The sequence below is a fragment of the Arachis hypogaea genome, chromosome 4, assembly GCF_003086295.3.
Source record: "Arachis hypogaea cultivar Tifrunner chromosome 4, arahy.Tifrunner.gnm2.J5K5, whole genome shotgun sequence".
Taxonomy (NCBI): Eukaryota; Viridiplantae; Streptophyta; class Magnoliopsida; order Fabales; family Fabaceae; genus Arachis; species Arachis hypogaea.
In genome coordinates, this window is record NC_092039.1 from 36,243,315 (window position 1) to 36,266,943 (window position 23,629).

A 23,629-nucleotide genomic window follows, 5' to 3' on the forward strand; every position below is an offset into this window, starting at 1 on the left:
ATCAAGAGAGCAGTGATGATTCATTGCATTATGCTTGGAAAAGAAGTGGAGGTTCATCATGTGATTACTTGTGAGATCTACACAATTGCAAATAAGAATTCCACTGAAGCCAAATTGGCTTACCCAAGCTTGATCTCCTTGCTCTGTAAAGAGGCTGGGGTGAAGATGGGAGTAGATGAGTTCATACCCATTGAACACCCAATCACCAAGAAGTCAATGGAAGGACAAATGCAAGAACACTCTATCAAGAGGAGGGCGCAGGAATTCCTCCCTGAATTCCCAAGAATTGACTACTGGAGCAGCCTAGAAGCATCTATCACCAAGTTGCAAGAGACTATGGAGCAACTGAAGGAAGAACAGCAGAATCAGAACTGCATGCTCTGCAAATTGCTGAAGGAACAAGAGAAGCAGGGGCGTGAACTCCAAGAGTTAAAACGCCAAAAGCTCTCCTCTCAAGCTGAGGGAGCATCCACTTCTCAAAATCAAGGTTGTTGAGTCCTAACTCTGTGAAAACCTCTATCATTAGGAGCCTATGTTTTTGCGTTTTTTTTTTCTTTTGTTTTGTTTTCTATTTTTATTTTTTTTTATTTTTTAGTCTCATCTTATATTTATCTTTGAGTCTTGTTCTTAATTCATAATTAATAAAATTGAAATTTTATGCCTTAAAGATATGAATGTCCTATGAATCCATCACCTCTCTTAAATGAAAAATGCTTTAATCACAAAAGAACAAGAAGTACAGGATTTCGAAATTTATCCTTGAAACTAGTTGAATTAGTTTGATGTGGCGACAATAATTTTTGTTTTCTGAATGAATGCTTGAACAGTGCATATGTCTCTTGAATTTGTTGTTTTGAGAATGTTAGAAATTGTTGGCTCTTGAAAGAATGAGGAAAAAGAGAACTGTTATTGAGGATCTAAAAAATCATTAGATTGATTCTTGAAGCAAGAAAAAGCAGTGGATACAAAAAAAAATAATCGAAAAAAAAGAAAAAGAGAGAAAGAAAGAGAAAGAAAAAGCAAGAAATAAAGTTGTGATCCAAGGCAAAAAGAGTGTGCTTAAGAACCCTGGACACTTCTAATTGGGGACTCTAGCAAAGCTGGGTCACAATCTGAAAAGGTTCACCCAATTATGTGTCTGTGGCATGTATGTATCCGGTGGTAATACTGGAAAACAGAGTGCTTTGGGCCACAGCCAAGACTCATACACTAGCTATGTTCAAGAATCATTATACTTAACTAGGAGAATCAATAACACTATCTGAGTTCTGAGTTCTTATAGATGCCAATCATTCTGAACTTCAAAGGATAAAGTGAGATGCCAAAACTGTTTGGAGGCAAAAAGCTACTAGTCCCGCTCATCTAATTGGAGCTATGTTTCCTTGATATTTTGGGAGTCTATAGTATATTCTCTTCTTTTTATCCTATTTTGATTTTCAGTTGCTTGGGGACAAGCAACAATTTAAGTTTGGTGTTGTAATGAGCGGATAATTTATACGCTTTTTGGCATTGTTTTTAGTGTGTTTTTAGTATAATCTAGTTAGTTTTTAGTATATTTTTAGTAGTTTTTAGTTAAAATTCACTTTTCTGGACTTTACTATGAGTTTGTGTGTTTTTCTGTGATTTCAGGTATTTTCTGGCTGAAATTGAGGGTCCTGAGCAAAAATCTGATTCAGAGACTGGAAAGGACTGCAGATGCTGTTGGGTTCTGACCTCCCTGCACTCGAAGTGGATTTTCTGGAGCTACAGAAGCCCAATTGGCGCGCTCTCAACGGCGTTGGAAAGTAGACATTCTGGGCTTTCCAGCAATATATGATAGTCCATACTTTGCCCAAGATTTGATGGCCCAAACCGGCGTGGAAAATCAGCCTCAGAAATTCCAGCGTTTAACGCTGGAACTGGCATAAAACTTGGAGTTAAACGCCCAAACTGGCATAAAAGCTGGCGTTTAACTCCAGAAAAGGTCTCTACACGAAAATGCTTCATTGCTCAGCCCAAGCACACACCAAGTGGACCCAGAAGTGGATTTTTACGTCATTTACTCATTTCTGTATACCCTAGGCTACTAGTTTACTATTAATAGGATCTTTTGACATTGTATCAGTACCTCATGACACTTTACACGTTTCTTTGTGTACTTTCCACGACATGAGTCTCTAAACCCCATGGTTGGGGGTGAGGAGCTCTGCTGTGTCTTGATGGATTAATGCAATTACTACTGTTTCTCATTCAATCATGCTTGCTTCCATTCCAAGATAATACTTGTTCTTAACCCGTATGAATGTGATGACCCGTGACAATCATCATCATTCTCAACTATGAACGCGTGCCTGGCAACCACCTCCGTTCTACCTTAGATTAAGTAGTTATCTCTTGGATTCTCTAATCGGAATCTTCGTGGTATAAGCTAGAACTGATGGCGGCATTCAAGAGAATCCGGAAGGTCTAAACCTTGTCTGTGGTATTCTGAGTAGGATTCAATGATTGAATGACTGTGACGAGCTTCAAACTCCTGAAGGCGGGGCGTTAGTGACAGACGCAAAAGAATCACTGGATTCTATTCCGGCCTGATCGAGAACCGACAGATGATTAGCCATGCTGTGACAGAGCATAGGAACATTTTCACTGAGAGGATGGGAGGTAGCCATTGACAACAGTGAAACCCTACATACAGCTTGCCATGGAAGGAGCCTTGCGTGCTTGAAGAAGAAGACAGTAGGAAAGCAGAGATTCAGAAGATGGAGCATCTCCAAAACCTCAACCTATTCTCCATTACTGCAAAACAAGTAATCAGTTCATGTTCTTTTGCTTTTCATAATCAATCCTGATAATTTCTGATATCCTGACTAAGATTTACAAGATAACCATAGCTTGCTTCAAGCCGACAATCTCCGTGGGATCGACCCTTGCTCACGCAAGGTATTACTTGGACGACCCAGTGCACTTGCTGGTTAGTTGTGCGGAGTTGCAAAAGTGTGATTGCAATTTCGTGCACCAAGAAGAAATCCGTTTGAAAATTTCATACTGATGCTTTAAGTTTGTGTCAATGTTTGAGTGCCAATGTTGACTCAAACGCCATGTAAAAACAACCAGCAAAAACCAGAAACTGCAGCTGTCTCTGGCGTTTGATCCAACGTTGGAGGGCCAACGTCCGCCGATCCATGCATACGCGTACCATGCGCATCCGCGCACAATGCTGAAAATGCTCATCCACGTGTACGCGCATTGTGCGCTTAAGTGTGCATTGATATTTTTCCCATGCACGCGTACGCGGCATTGACGCGTGCGCGTCGATTCCACTTTTTCCAATTTAAATTCTGGGTCGAGCATCAAAGATTTTGGAGGTAGCGTTTGAGGTAACGTTGGACCCCCAACGTTCGGTTGTTGGGCCTGCATGCTCCGTGCGCCTCCGCGCACATGAGCTAAAAATACGTGTTTGCACGCACACGTGCTGTACGCTTCCGTGCGGATGTTGAAATCTGCTGTTTGTGCGCGTACGCGGCATGTACGCGTATGTGCAACTCAAAATTCCTCTTGGCCGGAATTGATCATTTTTCAACACGTTAGGGGTAGTGTTGGATGTCCAACGCTACTTCAAACGTGAGCATCAGCAAAATTATGTTCTGTTTCTCTTCTCCAAGTCTCTTTACTTCAATCTTCCTCCATGCCTTTCTTTACCTGTTATCAACCAACAAATCCATCAAAGATATGCCAACCTCATGAGAATTCTTATCATTCTTAATACATAAGTATTTATTAGCATAATTCTCATGAAATTGCATCAAATTGCTCATGGTTGAATGAATATAGTCATACATGTATTTCTACCCAAATGGCTTACTTATAACTCAAGAAAGTGCATAAAACCTATCAAAAACAAAGAAAAAGGCTAGTAAAATTAGCCTAAGATGCCCTAGCATCAATTTCTAATTATTAAGATGTATTTTAGACAAATTTTAAATAGATTAGCCAGCATAAAGCCAATGTATTTCAGACAAATTTTAAATATAAAAATATTTCGTTTTAGATAAATTTCAAATAAAAAATATACTTCATTTCAAACAAATTTTTAATGAATTTAGTCAAATATTACAAATTTTTTTCGAACAAATTTTAGACAAATTTAATTTAATATAATTTACGTATTTGAAACTAATCTTATACCAAACAAAAAATTATTTTCGTACAAATTTAATATAATATTTCAAACAATTTTCAAACAAAATAATTTGCTATTTAATATATAAATACTTTAGAAAATAGATTGTATTCGATCTGCTTTCTATATTAAGACCATTATAATAAACAATTTTTTTATGTTACATCATTCAAATCATAAACACATAATAAAATTATGAAAAAGTTAATTACCATAAAAGAGTTAAAAATATTTATTATTAAAATACTTTTATCCATAAATGTAGTCAAACTAAAATAAGAAAAAATAATTAAACTAAAACAAAGAATGCCTTTACAAAGGTCACAAATCATGAATAAAATAAAATGTATTAACTAATTCACCTAAAAATTTCTTAATCTAAATCAGAAAAAATATTTACTCCAGACATCAATCACTCATGTTATCATCCTCATCATCACTAGAGCCTGTCCCAAGCTCATCTTCTGCAGGAACAGACAAGGTTGAAGAAAGTGGAAGATTCAACTTTTTACATCTTCTCAATCTCAGTCTCAACATATACATTGAATTGCTTGGTTACTTGCAAATAAATATTGAAATATTATTGAAATTGACATTAAAAACAAGAAAAGTATGCATAAATAAATAAATAAAAAAACACAAATCAAACCGATAAGAAGAGTGTTATTAATTATAAACCAACACATTTTAATATTCAAGCTCTTAAACTAATAATTAGTAGTGGTAGAGATAATAAGAGTTGTAAGGAATCTTATATTCACAATGATAATAATGCATATATATTAAGTATGTGTATTGCACTATATCACATTGGCTAATTAATAATAATACTATGTAGGGCTACAACTTTAAAGTTCAAAGTTCAAACTAACTTATTAGCTTATCCTATGAATATCTAAAAATAAAAATAACTCATTATATATTTATTTTCATTTGCTGCTATTAGAACAATAGTCATCATCATCACCATGTCCCTTCCTTCTTGTGACTCGAATGTAGCAAAAGACAGCAGCGAAAATATATCATCGTAATGCAATTTTAACAAAGGGAATTACTTTTTTTTGGATAGAGTAAATATTCCATTTGAGAATTGAAGGGCATTTTCATCATCAACTAAATTAAACAACATAGCATGCTACCAACTTTAGCAGGCAAAATGAATATCCATATTGTTTCATGATTCTGACAGACACAACACAAGCATGCATAGTTTAAGACTTGAAAAATCTTGTTTGTCTCTAAAAATTATATCTTATATCATTCCAATGAAATCAGAAAATGTAACTTTCTATTTTTCATCTATGGTTCCCTACCTTAATTAAGGACAGTGATATGGCCCAAGAAAAGCACCATGTTGAAACTAGCATGCCTTATCATAAAATTTATTTTGGTCCAAAGATTTTCCTTGAAAAAAAAGCTGGCAGATGTCGCACAAAATTTAACAAGCAAATTAACAATGAACAAAGTTGAATAACAATCACTACTCACAAAAATTAGAACCTGTAGAGGACGCACAAAGAAAAGGAGGCAACGGCAATCTAGCAAAGCAAGAGGGTGGAGGTCGCCTCAGGTGCGGTGTCTGAGGCTCGCAGGGGTGCGAGTTCTGAGAACTGAGAAGGCGGCCACATGTAGGAGGCAGAGCGGTGTGAGCGAGTGAGAGCTGTTACTTGGGACTTCAAATCACGATGGTGGAAGTCGTCTGAGGTCCGAGATTGGAGGCTAGAGTAGTGGAGGTCTGAGATCGGAGGTTCGAAGGTGGCCATAGGCAGGAGGCAGAGCAGTGTGAGCGAGTGAAGGTTGTAGCCTTAAGCGCAAAGCACGAGCATAGAGGTTGCTTGAGGTGCGAAGTAGGAGGCTGACTAGAGTTTGACCTTGAAGATCTGAGACAGCCACAGGGAGGAGGCAGAGAACGCAGAAGGAAGGAGAAGGAGATCAAGAACTGACCTTGAAATCAAAAGGCAGTTCTAAATAAAGAATGAGTTAGACGCTCTCTAACCTAGCTATGATAGGAGGAGGGAGAATGAGATCAAGAACTAAGGTTGGATTTTTGGCTCTATAACCTAGCTGTGATAGGAGGAGGGAGAGGGAGATAAAAAATTGAAATCCCCTGAAACCGAAAGGGCGGTTTTAAATAAAGTTTGATTTTTGGCGCAAAGTAAATAAGTGGCTTTAAACTACGTATAAAAATTTTAAAATTAAAAATATATCTAATTTTTACTAACATAATAAAAAATGATAGAATTACAACTAGAACATACTTAATAAATTATGGAGTATTATATCTAAAAGATGGATATTTTAAAAACTTATATCTAATATTAATTTTTAAACTATTTGAATTAAATTTTTTTCTTACATCCTGGTTACATAATAATCTCAAAAGATAAATATTTAGTAAAATCAACATTCGAAACCAAATATCCTTTTTATATTAAAGGATAAGATAAGATAACTATCTCGAACTATATAAAGGAGTCAGAGATCCCTCAATTACATTACTCATTCTATACATATACTTCTTAGATTCCTTCTGACTTGAGCATCAGAGTACTTTTGTAAGTACCCACCCTCCATTGCTCCAACAAGACAATCCAACAATCGTCTTGACTCAGAAGTTCCTAATCCATCTCACAACCCACACTAGAAACTTCTAGTACACATGTCGATAGGTTTCAATTAAGATCCCATGTAAAATTTTCTCCAAATTCTTTACGGTATTTATATAATTTTTGTATGCGTGACACAATTATTTAATCAATAGATAAATTAATATATGAAGCTACACTTATATATATAAAATCTTAATATGGTATATAACATGGTATATAATAATTTTTATAAGAAATTCAATATTAAATATAATAAAAATAAAAGAATAAAAAAAATGCTCATAAATATTATTAAATCTAACAAAAAAATGAAATGATAAATTTAAAAAAAACAATGTTCTTTAAAATAACAAAAAACATGAGTGTTATCTAGCGTATATGAATTCTATCGAATTTTGTTTGGTTTTACTTTATTTTATTTTATTCTATATTTTTGTGTAGATTAAAAAATAATGTTACTAAAATATGAATAATGTTAAAATATATTAAACTAATTTTGTAAAAGCAAAAAACTTTAGTTGCTATAAAAGACGGGGGCATAAATAAGTACTAACGTACCTATTAATCCCATTTTTTAAGATGTGAATAATAATAAATGAGATGTTAATTATTATGATGATTATTTCATATTTTGATCAAGAGGATTTGGAATTGAGTCTTAGAAATAAAAAATGTACCTTTTATAAGTTATATATAATTAAGGTTATTTTAGGAAAAATAAATTTTATTTTGGAATAGTAAAAATATTTAGGACAAATCATAGACAAATATAAAATATAAACAATATTTTTATACTAAATGTTAAATTTTTTTTAATAAACATTTAAAATCCGTTTGAAAACTAATGCACTTTCAAATGGAATTTACAAATGATGTTATTTTCGTCCCAAATTTGTGGACAAAAATTTTGGCTACTTCGAAGGATTAGTTATAGTAAAAGCATCTAAGACTAATTATAGACAAATTTTGGGATAGAATTAACATTTATCAAAATGTGTCCCAAATTTGTCTAAAGTTATTGCGCATATTCAAATGAAATATGGATGAATTATAATTTTTGTCAATATCTGTATGAAAATTTTGGTGCCATCCAAAAAAAAATTGGTGCCAAAATTTGGGACAAAATTTAGACACATTTAGAACAGAATATATTATTCTAAAACCTTCACTAACATTTGTTTAATATTTGTCTCAAATTTATCCGAAATGAAAAAATTAAATTTTTGTTTGAAATTTTCGTCTGAAAAAACTCTATTTCTAGTAGTGTTTATATCCCATCACTTGTTTTTTAATTGTATTAAATTGGTGTTTGTACACATTTCATTAAAAGATGAGTTTATGTTTCTCCGTATAGATTTCAGAGTTGGCCTATTAGTTATATATAAAAAAAGAAAGTCATAATTTGAGAAAAAAAATAAAAGATGTATCCAACTAAAACTCTAAACTTTTATAAGTTATTTTAATTATGTTTGATGGATAACATGATATTTCATACAAAATTACATTTTTATTAGTAAAAAAAAAATTGTATATATTAATAACAAGTTAAAAAAGAAAAAAATGAAGAGAACAGAAAGAAATAACATTATGGATGCTTAAACAATATATGGATGACATAAGCTTTATCAATACTATTTTGGATGCTAGTTTAAAAATTAATTACCGGTAGATAGTTGGAACTCTTTTAGATGAAGATGATAGAAGACTTTAATGGGTCAGTGTATATAAAGGTATATTGATACAGAGTTGTGTATCAAATGGTGAATTCTGTTATATTGTTTCCCCATCACTTTTTTTAATTATGTTAAATCGGTGTTGTTTGTACACATTTTATTAAAGGATGAGTTTATGTTTCTCCATATAGACTTCAAAGCTAGCTTATTAGTTATATATAAAAAAGAAAGTCATAATATGAAAAAAAAATAAAAGATGTATCCAACTGAAACTCTAAACATTTATAAGTTATTTTAATTATATTTGATGGATAACATGATATTTCATAGGAAATTATATTTTTATTGATAAAAAAGATTGTATATATTGATAACAAGTTTAAAAACAAAAAAAGAAAAGAAATCAAGAGAACTGAAAAAAATAACATTTTGGATGCTTAAATAATACATGGGTGGCATGAGCCTTATCAATACTATTTTTTTATGCTAGTTTAAAAAAATTGATTATCAGTGGATAGTTGGAACTCTTTTAGATGAAGTTGATAGATGTAATACCCCATTACCCTAAGCCTTGCCTCTTGCCGTAAAATAAAGGATGAAAAAGTGCCACGATAGTTCTAAAATATATAATATATCATATATGTCCAAGAATTCATATAACTAAAATCCCAATGAAGGAATAAAGCTCAAAGTCGCATAAGCGGAATTACGAAATGCAAAGCGTTCACACACGATAACTAAACACATAAGCACAGACAGAACAAGACATAATATATATAAAATCTTGTAGTTAGCTCCAGGATACACAAGGTAGTACTTAACTTAAACAAGACATATATATAAGTATGTTATACAAAAAAAGGACTAGTCACAGCCTGCGGAGTTTAGGACGGCTAGTCAAACTGAATACAACAGAGTTTTGAAGTTTAAAACAGCAACACCCTATCTCTCATAGTTTTTAGAAATAAAGCCTCTAGGGCAACAAGGTTATATAAATACAAAGGATAAGAGAGTGACTATATCAAAATAAAGCAGAATAAAAAAAAGATGAAACCATACTCCGTCTTGTCACCATCTCGCAAACTCACTGAGGTGGGTTGCGGCCTGTATCTGAAAAACAACAACAACATATGGTATGAGAGCCGGAGGTTTTCAGTATGGTAACAATGCCCAATATATAAGATGTAAGGTTCCGAGATATCAAAGGCAATCTTAGAACTTCACACCGATACAGATATTCAAGCTTAACAAAAATAAATAACTTAATCCATAAACAATAAGTGGGGTTATCTAAACTTAGGAGATTTCTAACTAATACTAATCACACAGCTGTATCCCACATCCCTTCGCCAACTTAACCTTTGTGCGATCCCATTGCCACCGCCTCCTAATCCTCCTCAATGCCAGTAAAACACATTTAATGCAAGAAAGTAAAGCACAAATAGTATTCATGTATAACAGATAAGTCAATTAGCATTTAGACATATTAATCAAATAGGCATAACCCAAGTAATAAAATCAAACAAGCAGATAGAAGATGCATATGATGAATGTCTATCCTATTTGGCTTATGATATCACTTGTCGGTTCAAAATGTCTACCCGACATATCCCCGGCATGTTGCCTTTCTGTCACGACCAAGGATATAGTGCCTTGCTCACTATTTCTAATGCCTAGCACTTTATCTTACGCTCTATGAGTTATAGTGCCTGGCACACTCTTTCAAATTATAGTGCCCGAGTTCACTTTGGCAGCAGAAAGGTTATGTGAACGGGAGATTGCCACAGTCCTCACATCTCAACGTAGGCGGGAGACTGTGGTATGCAAAATTATGATTCACACTTTTCACAACCACGCATAACTGACCAGCAAGTACACTGGGTCGTCCCAGTAATACCTTACGTGAGTAAGGATCGATCGCACGGAGATTGTCGGCTTGAAGCAAGCTATGGTTATCTTGTAAATCCCAGTCAGATGGATTCAAATGGTTATGAGGTTTGATAATAAAAAGAAAAATAAAACATAAATAAAATAAAGTTACTTATGTAGTTCCTTGGTGGAAATTTCAGATAAGCATTTGGAGATGCTTTGTTGCCTCTGAACCTCTGCTTTCCTACTGTCCCCATCCAATCATGCGTACTCCCTTCCATGGCAAGCTGTATGTTGGTAGATCACCGTTGTCAATGGCTACCATCCATCCTCTCAGTGAAAACATGTCCTCTACGGTTTCTCGCATGGCTAATCAGCTGTCGGTTCTCGATCGTGTCAGAATAGAATACATTTATTCTTTTGCACACTGTCACTGTGCCCAACAGTCATGAGTTTGAAGCTTGTCACAGTCATCCCATCTCAGATCCTACTCGGAATATCACAGACAAGGTTTAGACTTTCCGGTTCTCAAGAATGCTCCCAATTGATTCTAGCTTATACCACGAAGGTTCTAACGTCACGGATTCGAATGCTCTATTGTCAGGAGAGGTGATTCTGATCCGTGGGTCAGAGACCAAAGAGAATATACTCCAGCTGTCGTCCAATGACTACGTTGAACATCATGTAGACCGCTTTGTGGTTGTCAGGCACGCAAATCTTGGCTAAGCGAGTACGAAGATTGGGTGATTGTCACGGGTTACCCCTTCATTTTAACTTAAATGAATTAAGTATAAGAGTATATCTTGGAGGAGAAGTAGGCGTGAATTGAATAGAAAAACAATAATACTTGCATTAATACTCGAGGAACAGCAGAGCTCCTCACCTTAATCTGTGAGGTGTAGAAACTCCATCGTTGGAAACTACATAAGAACAAGGTTTAGGCATGGCCGAATGGCCAGCCTCTCCAAATGGCAAAATACAATCCAAAAATCTAAAGATAAGCCAAAAAGGTCAAAGACTCCGAATACAATAGTAAAAAGTGCTATTTATACTACACTAGTAAACCAGGTTTACAGAAAATGAGTAGATAGTGCAGAAATCCACTTCCGGGGCCACTTGGTGTGTGTTTGGGCTGAGCATTGAAGCTTTCACGTGCATAGGCTCTTCTTGGAGTTTAACTCCAGCTTTGGTACCAGTTCCGGCATTTTACGCCAAAAAAGGGGTCTCTAGTGGGTGTTTAGACGCCAGTTTGGGCCATCAAATATCGGGCAAAGTATGGACTATTAAAAATTTCTAGAATCCCAAGATGTCTACTTTCAAAAGCAATTGAGAGCGCACCAATTGGGCTTCTGTAACTCCAAAAAATCCACTTCGAGTGTAGGGAGGTCAGAATCCAACAGCATCTGCAGTCCTTTCTCAGCCTCTGACTCAGATTTTTGCTCCGGTCCCTCAATTTTAGCCAGAAAATACCTGAAATCACAGAAAAATACACAAACTCATAGTAAAGTCCAGAAATGTGATTTTTGCATAAAAACTAACAAAAATATACTAAAAAGTAACTAAAACATACTAGAAACTACCTAAAAATAATGCCAAAAAGCGTATAAATTATCCGCTCATCACAACACCAAACTTAAATTGTTGCTTGTCCCCAAGCAATTGAAAATAATATAGGAGAAAGAGAAAAGAATATACAATGAATCTCAAAATATCAATAAAGCTTAGTTCTAATTAGATGAGCGGGGCTAGTAGCTTTTTGCTTCTGAACAGTTTTGGCATCTCACTTTATCCTTTGAAATTCAGAATGATTGGCATCTATAGAAGCTCAGAATTAAGATAGTGTTATTGATACTCCTAGTTCAGTATGTTGATTCTTGAACACAGCTACTTATGATTCTTGACCGTGACTCTAAGCATCTTGTTTTCCAGTATTATCACCGGATACATAAATGCCACAGACACATAATTGGGTGAACCTTTTCAGATTGTGACTCAGCTTTGCTAGAGTCCCCAGTTAGAGGTGTCCAGAGTTCTTAAGCACACTCTTTTGCTTTGAATCACGACTTTAACCACTCAGTCCCAAGCTTTTCACTTGGACCTTCATGACACAAGCACATGGTTAGGGACAGCTTGATTTAGCCGGTTAGGCGAAGATTTTATTCCTTTGGGCCCTCCTATCCACTGATGCTCAAAACCTTGGATCCTTTTTACCCTTGCCTTTTGGTTTAAAGGGCTATTGGCTTTTTCTTCTTGCTTTTCTTTTTTTTTTCTCTTTCTTTTTTTTTTGCAAGCTTTTTCTTTTTCACTACTTTTTCTTACTTCAAGAATCAAATTTATGATTTTTCAGATTATCAATAACATTTCTCTTTTTTCATTATTCTTTCAAGAGCCAATAATTTTAACATTCATAAACTTCACTATCAAAAATATGCACTATTCAAGCATTCATTCAAAAAACAAAAAGTATTGCCACCACATCAACATAATTAAACTAATTTCAAGATAGAATTCAAAATTCATGTACTTCTTGTTCTTTTGAAATTAGAAACAATTTTCATTTAAGAAAGGTGAAGGATTCATGGAACACTCATAGCTTTAAGAGATAGACACTAGACACTAATGATCATGTAATAAAGACATAAACATTGACAAAACATAAAGCATAAGGAAGGAAAAATAGAAAAACAAATAACAAGGAAATTAAAGAACGGGTCCACCTTAGTGATGACAGCTAGTTCTTCCTCTTGAAGATCCTATGGAGTTCTTGAGCTCCTCAATGTCTCTTCTTTGCCTTTGCTGTTCCTCCCTTATGGCACTTTGTTCCTCTCTAATTTCATGGAGGATAATGGAGTGCTCTTGGTGCTCCACCCTTAATTGCTCCATATTGGAACTCAAACCCCCTAAAGAGGTGTTGAGTTGCTCCCAATAACTGTGTGGAGGAAAATGCATCCCTTGAGGTATCTCAGGGATTTCTTGATGAGGGACTTCTCCATACATTTGTTGAGGTCCATGAGTGGGCTCTCTTGTTTGCTCCATCCTCTTTTTAGTGATGGGCTTGTCCTCTTCAATAAGGATGTCTTCCTCTATGACAATTCGGCTAAATTGCATAAGTGACAGATGAGATGAGGAAAGGCTAACCTTGCCAAAGTGGAAGGCTGGTCAGCCATTTTGTATAGTTCTAGAGGTATGATCTCATGAACTTCCACTTTTTCTCCAATCATGATGCTATGGATCATGATAGCCCGATCCACAGTTACCTCGGATCGGTTGCTAGTAGGAATGATAGAGTGTTGGATGAACTCTAACCATCCTCTAGCCATGGGTTTGAGGTCAGGCCTTTTCAGTTGAACCGGCTTGCCTTTGGAGTCTCTCTTCCATTGGGCTCCTTCCATACAGATGTCCATGAGGACTTGGTTCAACCTTTGATCAAAGTTGACCCTTCTTTTGAAAGGGTGAAGATCTCCTTGCACCATTGGCAAGTTGAATGCCAACCTCACATTTTTTGGACTGATATCTAAGTATTTCCTCCAAACCATTGTGAGCCAATTCTTTGGGTTCGGGTTCATACTTTGATCATGGTTCTTAGTGATCCATACATTAGCATAGAACTCTTGAACCATTAAGATTTTGACTTGTTGGATAGTGTTGGTGAGAGTTTCCCAACCTCTTCTCCGAATCTCTTGTCGGAACCCCAGATATTCGCCCTTTTTGAGCTTGAAGGGGACCTCGGGGATGACCTTCTTCTTCGCCACAACATCATAGAAGTGGTCTTGATGGACCTTTGAGATGAACCTCTCCATCTCCCATGACTCAGAGGCGGAAGCAATCGCCCTCCCTTTTCTCTTTCTAGAGGTTTCTCTGGTCTTATATGCCATTAATGGTTATTGAAAACAAAAATCAAAGCTTTTTCTAACACCAAACTTAAAATGTTTTCTCTTCCTCGAGCAAAAAAAGAAAAAAAAGAGTAGAAGAAGAAGAAATAGAGGAGATGGAGGTGGAGGGGAGGTTCGGCCAAGGGTTGTTTGTGATGTGTGAATGTGGAGGAGTAAGTAGGGGGTATATATAGGGTAAGAGGAAGGGTGGGTTCGTGTGAAGTTGGGTGGGGTTGGGAGGGAAATGGTTTGAATTTGAATGGTGAGGTAGGTGGGGTTTTATGATGGGTTTTTGGGAATTAGGGGATGGATGTGAGTGGTGAAGAGAATATGAGGAAGAGGGTAAGATTTAATAGGTGAGTGGTGTTTTGGGTAGAGTGTTGTAGAGGGGTGTGAAGAGGAGAGAGAATGAGGTGGGGTAGGTAAGGATCCTGTGGAGTCCACAGATCCTGAGGTGTCAAGAATTTTTCATCCCTGCACCTCCTTGGCGTTAAACGTACTCTGTGTGCCATTCCTGGCGTTTAAACGCCAGGCTGCTGCCCTTTTCTGACGTTTAACGCCCAGAATGGTGCCAGGCTAGGTGTTTAAACGCCCATTTTTCTACCCTTACGGCATTTAAACGCCAGTTTGCGTGCCAGTTCTGGCGTTTAATGGCCATAATGGTGCCAGGCTGGGCGTTAAACGCCCATTTTGGTATCCTTACTGCGTTTAAACGCCAGTAAGTTCGTCCTCCAGGGTGTGATATTTTTTATGCTATTTTTTATTTTGCCTTAATTTTTGCAGTTGTTTTTGTGACTCCACATGATCATCATCCTAAAGAAAACATAAACTAACATAGATAAATAAATAAAATTGGGTTGCCTCCCAATAAGCGCTTCTTTAATGTCAATAGCTTGACAGGAAGCTCTTACAGAGCTTCACATGTGCTTAGAGCATAATTGTGGCCTCCCAACACTAAACTTAGAAGTTGAGTGTTGGGGCTCCGTCTGACCCTGTATTGAGAGAAGCTTTTGAAGGTTATTCTCCATGTTTACAGAAGAAGATTCTTGAGTCTTAAACACAAGGTAGTCCTAATTCGATGGAAGGACTAATTCTCCTCTGTCTACATCAATCACAGCCCTTTCTGTAACTAGGAAGGGTATTCCAAGGATGATGGATTCATCCTCATCCTTTCCAGTGTCTAGGATTAAGAAGTCATCAGGGACGTAAAGGCCTTCAACCTTCACTAAGATATCCTCTACGAGTTCATAAGCCTGTTTCATTGATTTGTCTGCCATATTTAGTGAGATTCTTGCAGCTTGTACCTCAAAGATCCCTAGTTTCTCCATTATAGAGAGTGGCATGAGGTTGATACCTGATCCCAGGTCACACAGAGCCTTTTCAAAGTTCATGGTGCCTATGGCGCAAGGTATTAAGAACTTTTCGGGATCTGGTTTCTTTTGAGGCAATGTCTGCTGAATTCATGTATTCAGTTTATTGATGAGCAATGGAGGTTCATCCTCCCAAGTCTTATTACCAAATAACTTGGCATTCAGCTTCATGATTGCTCTTAGATACTGAGCAACTTGCTCTTCAACAATATTTTCGTCCTCTTCAGAGGAAGAATACTCATCAAAGCTCATAAATGGAAAAAGTAAGTTCAGTGGAATCTCTATGGTCTCTGTATGAGCCTCAGATTTCCTTGGTTCCTCAATAGGGAACCCCTTATTGGTTAGTGGACGTCCCTTGAGGTTTTCCTCACTGGGAATCACTACCTTTTCACTTTCTCCAAGTTCGGCCACGTAGGATATAGTTATGGCCTTGCACTCTCTTTTTGGATTCTCTTCTGTATTGCTAGGGAGAGTGCTAGGAGGAGTTTCAGTAACTTTTTTACTCAACTGACCTACTTGTCCCTCCAAATTTCTGATGGAGGACCTTGTTTCAGTCATGAAACTGAGAGTGGCCTTAGATAGATCAGAGACTATATTTGCTAAGCCAGAGAGGCTCTGCTCAGAATTCTCTGTCTGTTGCTGAGAAGATGATGGAAAAGGATTGCTATTGCCAAACCTATTTCTCCCATCATTATTGTTATTGAAACCTTGCTGAGGCTTCTTTTGATCCTTCCATGAGAAATTTGGATGATTCCTCCATGAAGGATTATAGGTGTTTCCATAGGATTCTCCCATGTAATTCACCTCTTCCATTGTAGGATTCTCAGGGTCATAAGCTTCTCCGTCAGAGGAGGCTTCTTTAGCACTGCCGGATGCAGCTTGTAATCCAGTCAGCTTATGAGAAATCATATTGACTTGCTGAGTCAATATTTTGTTCTGAGCCAATATGGCATTCAGAGTATCAATCTCAAGAACTCCTTTCTTTTGAGTCACCCCATTATTCACAGGATTCTTTTCAAAAGTGTACATGAACTGGTTATTTGCAACCATCTCAATGAGTTCCTGGGCTTCTACAGGTGTTTTTAGATGAAGAGATCCACCAGCAGAATGATCCAATGGGATTTTTGACATTTCAGACAAACCGATGTAATTCACCTCTTCCATTGCAGGATTTTCAGGGTCATAAGCTTCTCCATCAGAAGAGGCTTCTTTAGCACTGCCGGTTGCAGCTTGTAATCCAGTCAGATTCTGAGAAATCATATTGACTTGCTGAGTCAATATTTTGTTCTGAGCCAATATGTCATTCAGAGTATCAATCTCAAGAACTCCTTTCTTCCGAGTCACCCCATTATTCACAGGATTCTTTTCAGAAGTGTACATGAACTGGTTATTTGCAACCATCTCAATGAGTTCCTGGGCTTCTACAGGTTTTTTCAGATGAAGAGATCCACCAGCAGAATGATCCAATGACATTTTTGACATTTCAAACAAACCATCATATAATATACATATAATGCTCCATTCTGGAAACATGTAAGGAGGATATCTTTTGGTTAATTACTTGTATCTTTCCCATGCTTAATAGAGGGATTCACCTTCCTTCTGTCTGAATGTTTGGACGTCCACTCTGAGCTTTCTCATCTTTTGAGGTAGAAAGAATTTGGTCAAGAAGGCATTGACCAGCTTTTTCCAAGAGTTTAGGCTTTCTTTAGGTTGTGAGTCCAACTATATCCTAGCTCTGTCTCTTATAGCAAAGGGGAAAAGCATAAGCTTGTAGACCTCGGGATCAACCCCATTGGTCTTAACAGTATCACAGATCTGTAAGAATTCAGCTAAGAACTGATGAGGATCTTTCGATGGAAGTCCATGAAACTTACAATTCTGCTGCATTAGAGAAACTAATTGAGGCTTAAGCTCAAAGTTGTTTGCTCCAACGGCAGGAATTGAGATGCTTCTTCCATAGAATTTGGAAGTTAGTGCAGCATAGTCACCAAGCATCTTCCTTGCATCTTTGGCATTGTTGTTGGGTTCGGCTGTCATGTCTGCTTCTTTTTCAAAATTCTCTGTAAGGTCCTCTCCGGAGAATTGTGCTTTAGCTTCTCTTAGCTTCTTCTTTAGAGTCCTTTCAGGTTCAGGATCAGCTTTAACAAGAATGTTTTTATCCCTGTTTTTGCTCATATGAAAAAGAAGAGAACAAAAGGGAGTAGTGGAATCCTCTATGTCACAGTATAGAGATTCCTTGATGTGTCAGAAGAAAAAAAGAATAGAAGAATGAGGTAGAGAGAAAATGAGAAGAATTCGATCACAGAGGGAGATAGAGTGTTCGAATTATAAGTAGAAAACAAGTATTAGCAAATAAATAGAAAGAGATGAGAGAGAGAGCTTTCAAAAATTAAAAAGATTTTTGAAAAAGTGCTTAGTGATTTTTGAAAATTGGGAGTGGAAAAGTGGTTAGTTGGTTTTGAAAAAGATAAGAAATAGTAATTAGTTTCAAAAATATTTGAAAATAATTTTGAAAAGATATGAAGTTAAAAATTTTTTTGAAATCAACATAAAAAATATAATTGAAAAAGATTTGATTTTAAAAATATATGATTAAAAAGATATGTTTGAAAAAGATTTGAAAAAAGGAGATATGATTGAAAAAATATGATTGAAAAAGTTTGAGTTTAAAAAGATATGATTGAAAAGATATGATTGAAAAAGATTTGATTTTAAAAATATTTGATTTTTAAAATTGATGAATTGACTAACAAGAATTTAAAAGATATTTTTGAAAATATGAGATAAGGCTAGGAAAAAGATTTTTGAAAAATTAGTTTGAAGAAAAAACATTAAAAGAAAAATGAAAGTTTAAAATATGTTTGATGCAAAAAGTTATGAATTAAAACATGAAAAATTAAAAAAAAATTGAATTGTAAACAAAATCACCTCCTTTGTGTCATCCTGGCGTTAAACGCCCAGGATGCTATCCATTCTTGCGTTTAACGCCCAGAATGATACCTCTTTGGGCGTTTAACGCCCAGCCAGATACCCTGTCTGGCGTTAAACGCCAGAAATCCTTCTTTACTGGGCATTTTTCTAAACACCCAGAATGCAGCCCATTCTGGCGTTTAACACCCAGAATGATAGCTTTACTGGCGTTAAATGCCCAGAATGGTAGCCATTCTGGCATTTAACGCCCAGAGTGCCTCTTTATTGGCATTTTGACGCCAGTGAGCTCTTTTTCTATGTGATTCTTCTACCTTATATTCTGAATCTTCATTTCTCTGTATTATTTACTTGAAAAGATATATTATTAAATTTTTTTTAATTTTTAATGAAGAGATAGAAAAACAACAAAATAAAATAAAACGTAAAAATGCAAGATCAAAACAAGTAATGCATGCAAGGACACTTTCAAGATCATGATGAACATCAAGAACATATTTTTTAATTTTTAAGAAAAGAAAGGCATGCAAGACACCAAACTTAGAAATTTTGAATGTTCAAACACTATGATTTTAAAAATGCATATGAAAAACAACATAAAACACAAAACAAGAAAATCGTGAGATCGAACAAAGGAAATCATCAAGAACAACTTGAAGATCACATAAGAACACAATACATGAATTATTATTTATTTATTTATTTATTTATTTATTTATTTATTTTTTCGAAAATAAAAATAAAAATTACCAAATCTAAGCAACAAGATGAACCGTCAGTTGTCCAAACTCGAACAATCCCTGGCAACGATGCCAAAAACTCGAAATTGTGATTCACACTTTTCACAACCCCGCATAGCTGACTAGCAAGTGCACTGGGTCGTCCAAGTAATACCTTACGTGAGTAAGGGTCGATCCCACAGAGATTGTCGGCTTGAAGCAAGCTATGGTTATCTTGTAAATTTCAGTCAGGTGGATTCAAACGGTTATGAGGTTTGATAATAAAAAGAAAAATAAAACATAAATAAAATAAAGTTACTTATGTAGTTCCTTGGTGGAAATTTCAAATAAGCATTTGGAGATGCTTTGTTGCCTCTGAACCTCTACTTTTTTACTGTCCCCATCCAATCATGCGTACTCCCATCCATGGCAAGCTGTATGTTGGTGGATCACCGTTGTCAATGGCTACCATCCGTCCTCTCAGTGAAAACATGTCCTCTACGGTTTTTCGCATGGCTAATCAGCTGTCGGTTCTCGATCGTGTCGGAATAGAATACATTTATTCTTTTGCACACTGTCATTATGCCCAACAGTCATGAGTTTGAAGCTCGTCACAATCATCCCATCCTAAATCCTACTCGGAATACCACAGACAAGGTTTATACTTTCCGAATCTCAAGAATGTTGCCAATTGATTCTAGCTTATACCACGAAGGTTCTAACGTCACGGATTCGAATGCTCTGTTGTTAGGAGAGGTGATTCAGATTCGTGGGTCAGAGGCCAAAGAGAATAAACTCCAGCTGTCATCCAATGACTGTGTTGAACATCATGTAGACTGCTTTGTGGTTGTCAGGCACGCGGATCTTGGCTAAGCGAGTAACGAAGATTGGGTGATTGTCACAGGTCACCCCTTCATTCTGACTTAGCTGAATTAAGTACAAGAGTATATCTTGGAGGAGAAGTAGGCATGAATTGAATAGAAAAATAATAATACTTGCATTAATACTCGAGGAACAGCAGAGCTCCTCGCCTTAATCTGTGAGGTATAGAAACTCCACCGTTGGAAAATACATAAGAACAAGGTCTAGGCATGGCCAAATGGCCAGCCTCCCCAAATGGCATAATACAATCCAAAAATCTAAAGATAATCCAAAAAGCTCAAAGACTTCGAATACAATAGTAAAAAGTGCTATTTATACTACAGTAGTAAACTAGGTTTACAGAAAATGAGTAGATAGTGCAGAAATCCACTTCCGGGACCCACTTGGTGTGTTTTTGGGCTGAGCATTGAAGCTTTCACGTGCATAGGCTCTTCTTGGAGTTTAACTCCAGCTATGGTGCCAGTTTCGATGTTTTACGCAAAAAAAGGGACTTTAGTTGGTGTTTGGAAGCCAGTTTGGGCCATCAAATCTCGGGCAAAGTATGTACTATTATACATTGCTGAAAAGCCCAAGATGTCTATTTTCCAACGCATTTAAGAGCGCGCTAATTGAGCTTCTATAGCTCCAGAAAATCCACTTCGAGTGCAGAGAGGTCAGAATCCAACAACATATGTAGTCCTTTCTCAGCGTCTGAATCATATTTTTGCTCAGGTCCCTCAATTTCAGCCAGAAAATACCTGAAATCACAGAAAAACACACAAACTCATAGTAAAGTCCAAAAATTTGATTTTTGCATAAAAACTAACAAAAATATACTAAAAGGTAACTAAAACATACTAAAAACTACCTAAAAACAATGCCAAAAAGCATATAAATTATCCGCTCATCAGACTGTTTTAGCCCCTATGTCGGCACCGCTACCTCAACAAGTGGGAGACTACCACAGCCTTTGCCCGAGGCGCATAGCGACTTTTCAATCATAACAATTCAGTCATACAGCGTAGCTCATAGCATTATTTCTCTTATACTCATTCTGATCTCATCATTCATCATCAATATTCCAATTCATCATCAATCCGGCTACCCATTAGTTCATAAGACAACTCCACCCAACTAACATACCAAGCCTAAGTCACCATTTTTCCCATTCGACTAATCCATCCTCAGTACTCCAGAAACCTAAGTCTACGTCTTTTAGACTTTTTACCAAAATTTATTCTAGTTAGACTCACTTATGTATTCTCTATGATTCAAAGACTAAAAACAAGTTAAGACACCCAAGATAAGCTTTATGGAAGTTCACAAGCTTGTTGAAAAGGTAAAACAGTTAAAAACAAAGTTTTCATTGAAAAACAGGGCAGTGTACGTACGCATATAGTTATGCGTACGCACTCCCATAAGAGTTTTCTCAAAGTGTGTGTACGCATAGAGGTGTGCGTATGCACACCAAGTAAAATTTTCCATTTTGTATGCACGCATGAATACGTACAGATGCCTTCAATTGAATGCACTTCCCAACTTGTGCGTATGCATGATGTTGTGCTTACGCACAACTTGCAAATTTCACAGAGTGTGTGTGCGCACCAAAATGTGCGAACACACTCAACAGTAGGCATATCCCTGTGTGCGCATGTGCACCAGAGTGTGTGTATGCACGTTCTCTAAAATTACAGGGTGTGCGTGTGCACAAGAGTGTGCATATGCACAAGTGAAAATGTAGCCCCTGTTCAGAGCACTCTGATTTTCTTTGATGTTGCAAAAATTGTGAGTTTTGGTTTCTGTGCCACGCACAGCAGTGTGTGTGCGCACACAAACCAAAACTCACAATTTCTGCAACATCACAGAAAATCAGATTTTTGACACCAACTTCCAACGATCATATCTGTTTCTACAAAATTCTGATTTCCACAAAATCTATACTGTTTGAAGCTCTTTGAATTATCTTTTAATTTGATACAATATTTAATCAATTTCAAAAACTGTAGCTCAATATATGATCCACCAAAGTTGGCCTAAAACCCATTTTTACCAAAAACACTAAAAACTCAATTTTACCAAAACTCTCAATTCAAAACCAAACTACTCACAACCCAAACAATACCAAAATAATACAAGCGTCTATACCATTCATTCCCTAAACTCAACCATCAATAACATCCCAATTACACTATTCCATACCATCAAAATCATTATTCATCAACATCTAAATTCAACCTGAATCACATCAAATCTCCTAAATTCCATCATTATTCAACTATACAACATCCAACCTTTAATATCCTAACTTATCAACTCCTTCAAGACTTATCATTAAAAATACTCATAGTCATCAATCAAAATCAATACCAATACCCCTCAAGTTATCCTCATAATCATACTCCCCCACATAAAACTCACTCAACCTTTATCATAATTCGTATACCACATATTCCAAAAATTCCATATCATCATCAAACGTATAATCACATACAATAAATCATACAACCACTTCATTCAATCCTATCTTAAAGGCCACTAGCCAAAGTTTCACGAAACATTACATATTACATAAAAGAAACTGAAACCATACCTTAGCCTATTCCCACGCAACTCAAAACACCAAGCTCAAACTCAAGGTTCTAAAACCATCAAGTTCACTCCAACAAACACCAAACCTCAATCTTACATTATATAACATATAAAACATCAAACCTAGAGTTCACAAAACAACTAAATACAAGGTTTTAGTGAAACCTTACCTTATCCATCGGTATTAAGGGTAAAAATCCAATAATACTCCAATGCTAGATCACCTCTAAACAACCAAAAACACAAAGAAACTCAAAAATCCAAAGCCATTTTCGAGTTTTGGTCTAGGACAGAAAACCGAAGCTAGATAAAGAGTTTTTTACAAACAAAACTTACTTAGAAATGATGGGCTCGGCAAGAGCTTCGTGTGGTCGCAAACAGCTCATAAATCGGAGCTCCGTAGCTCAACTTATGGCCAAAAGAAGGAGGATCCTTTCTTCTCTTACCAACGCCGCTTTCTCTAGGTTGGGGTTAAAATGAGCTGAAATACTGATTTAATGAGCATACATATGTTGGGCCTTGAGCCTGATTCAGGCTCGGCCTAACCCGTTAGCGTTTTAGGTCCGTTTGGTCCAACTTTGGGCTAAAGCCTTTAAAATTAGCCCCCAGTTTTGCATTCTAAATTATTTTTGTCCTTTCAAAATAATAAATCAATTTTTAAAATCTTATTTTTCTTAATACACAGTACTGGAGAGACTAGAACCAGTACTACCGGCTTAAGCACTGGTACACATTTTTACAAAAATCTTTTGCAAAATATACATTTTTCAACTCAGAAAAATTCATTGAATTTAAATTTTACCTTTTAGTTTCAAAATATCATTTCTATATTTTTAAACCTGTTTCAGGCAGTTAAAGTTATTATTTTATTAAACGGTTTTACGTGAAAACTCCGGTTCTTACAATAGAAGACTTTGATTGATTAGTGCTGATAAAGGTGTATTGATATAGAGTTGGATATCAAGTGGTGGATTCTC

At 36.2% G+C, this 23,629-nt stretch overlaps 1 non-coding gene across 1 annotated transcript; it reads left to right on the forward strand.

The window, feature by feature from the left end:
• Positions 1-17,080: 17,080 nt before the first annotated feature.
• LOC112798668 (small nucleolar RNA R71) lies at positions 17,081-17,187 on the forward strand. Its single transcript, XR_003200269.1, has one exon. It is a non-coding gene; the product is annotated as a small nucleolar RNA R71 (small nucleolar RNA).
• Positions 17,188-23,629: the final 6,442 nt, after the last annotated feature.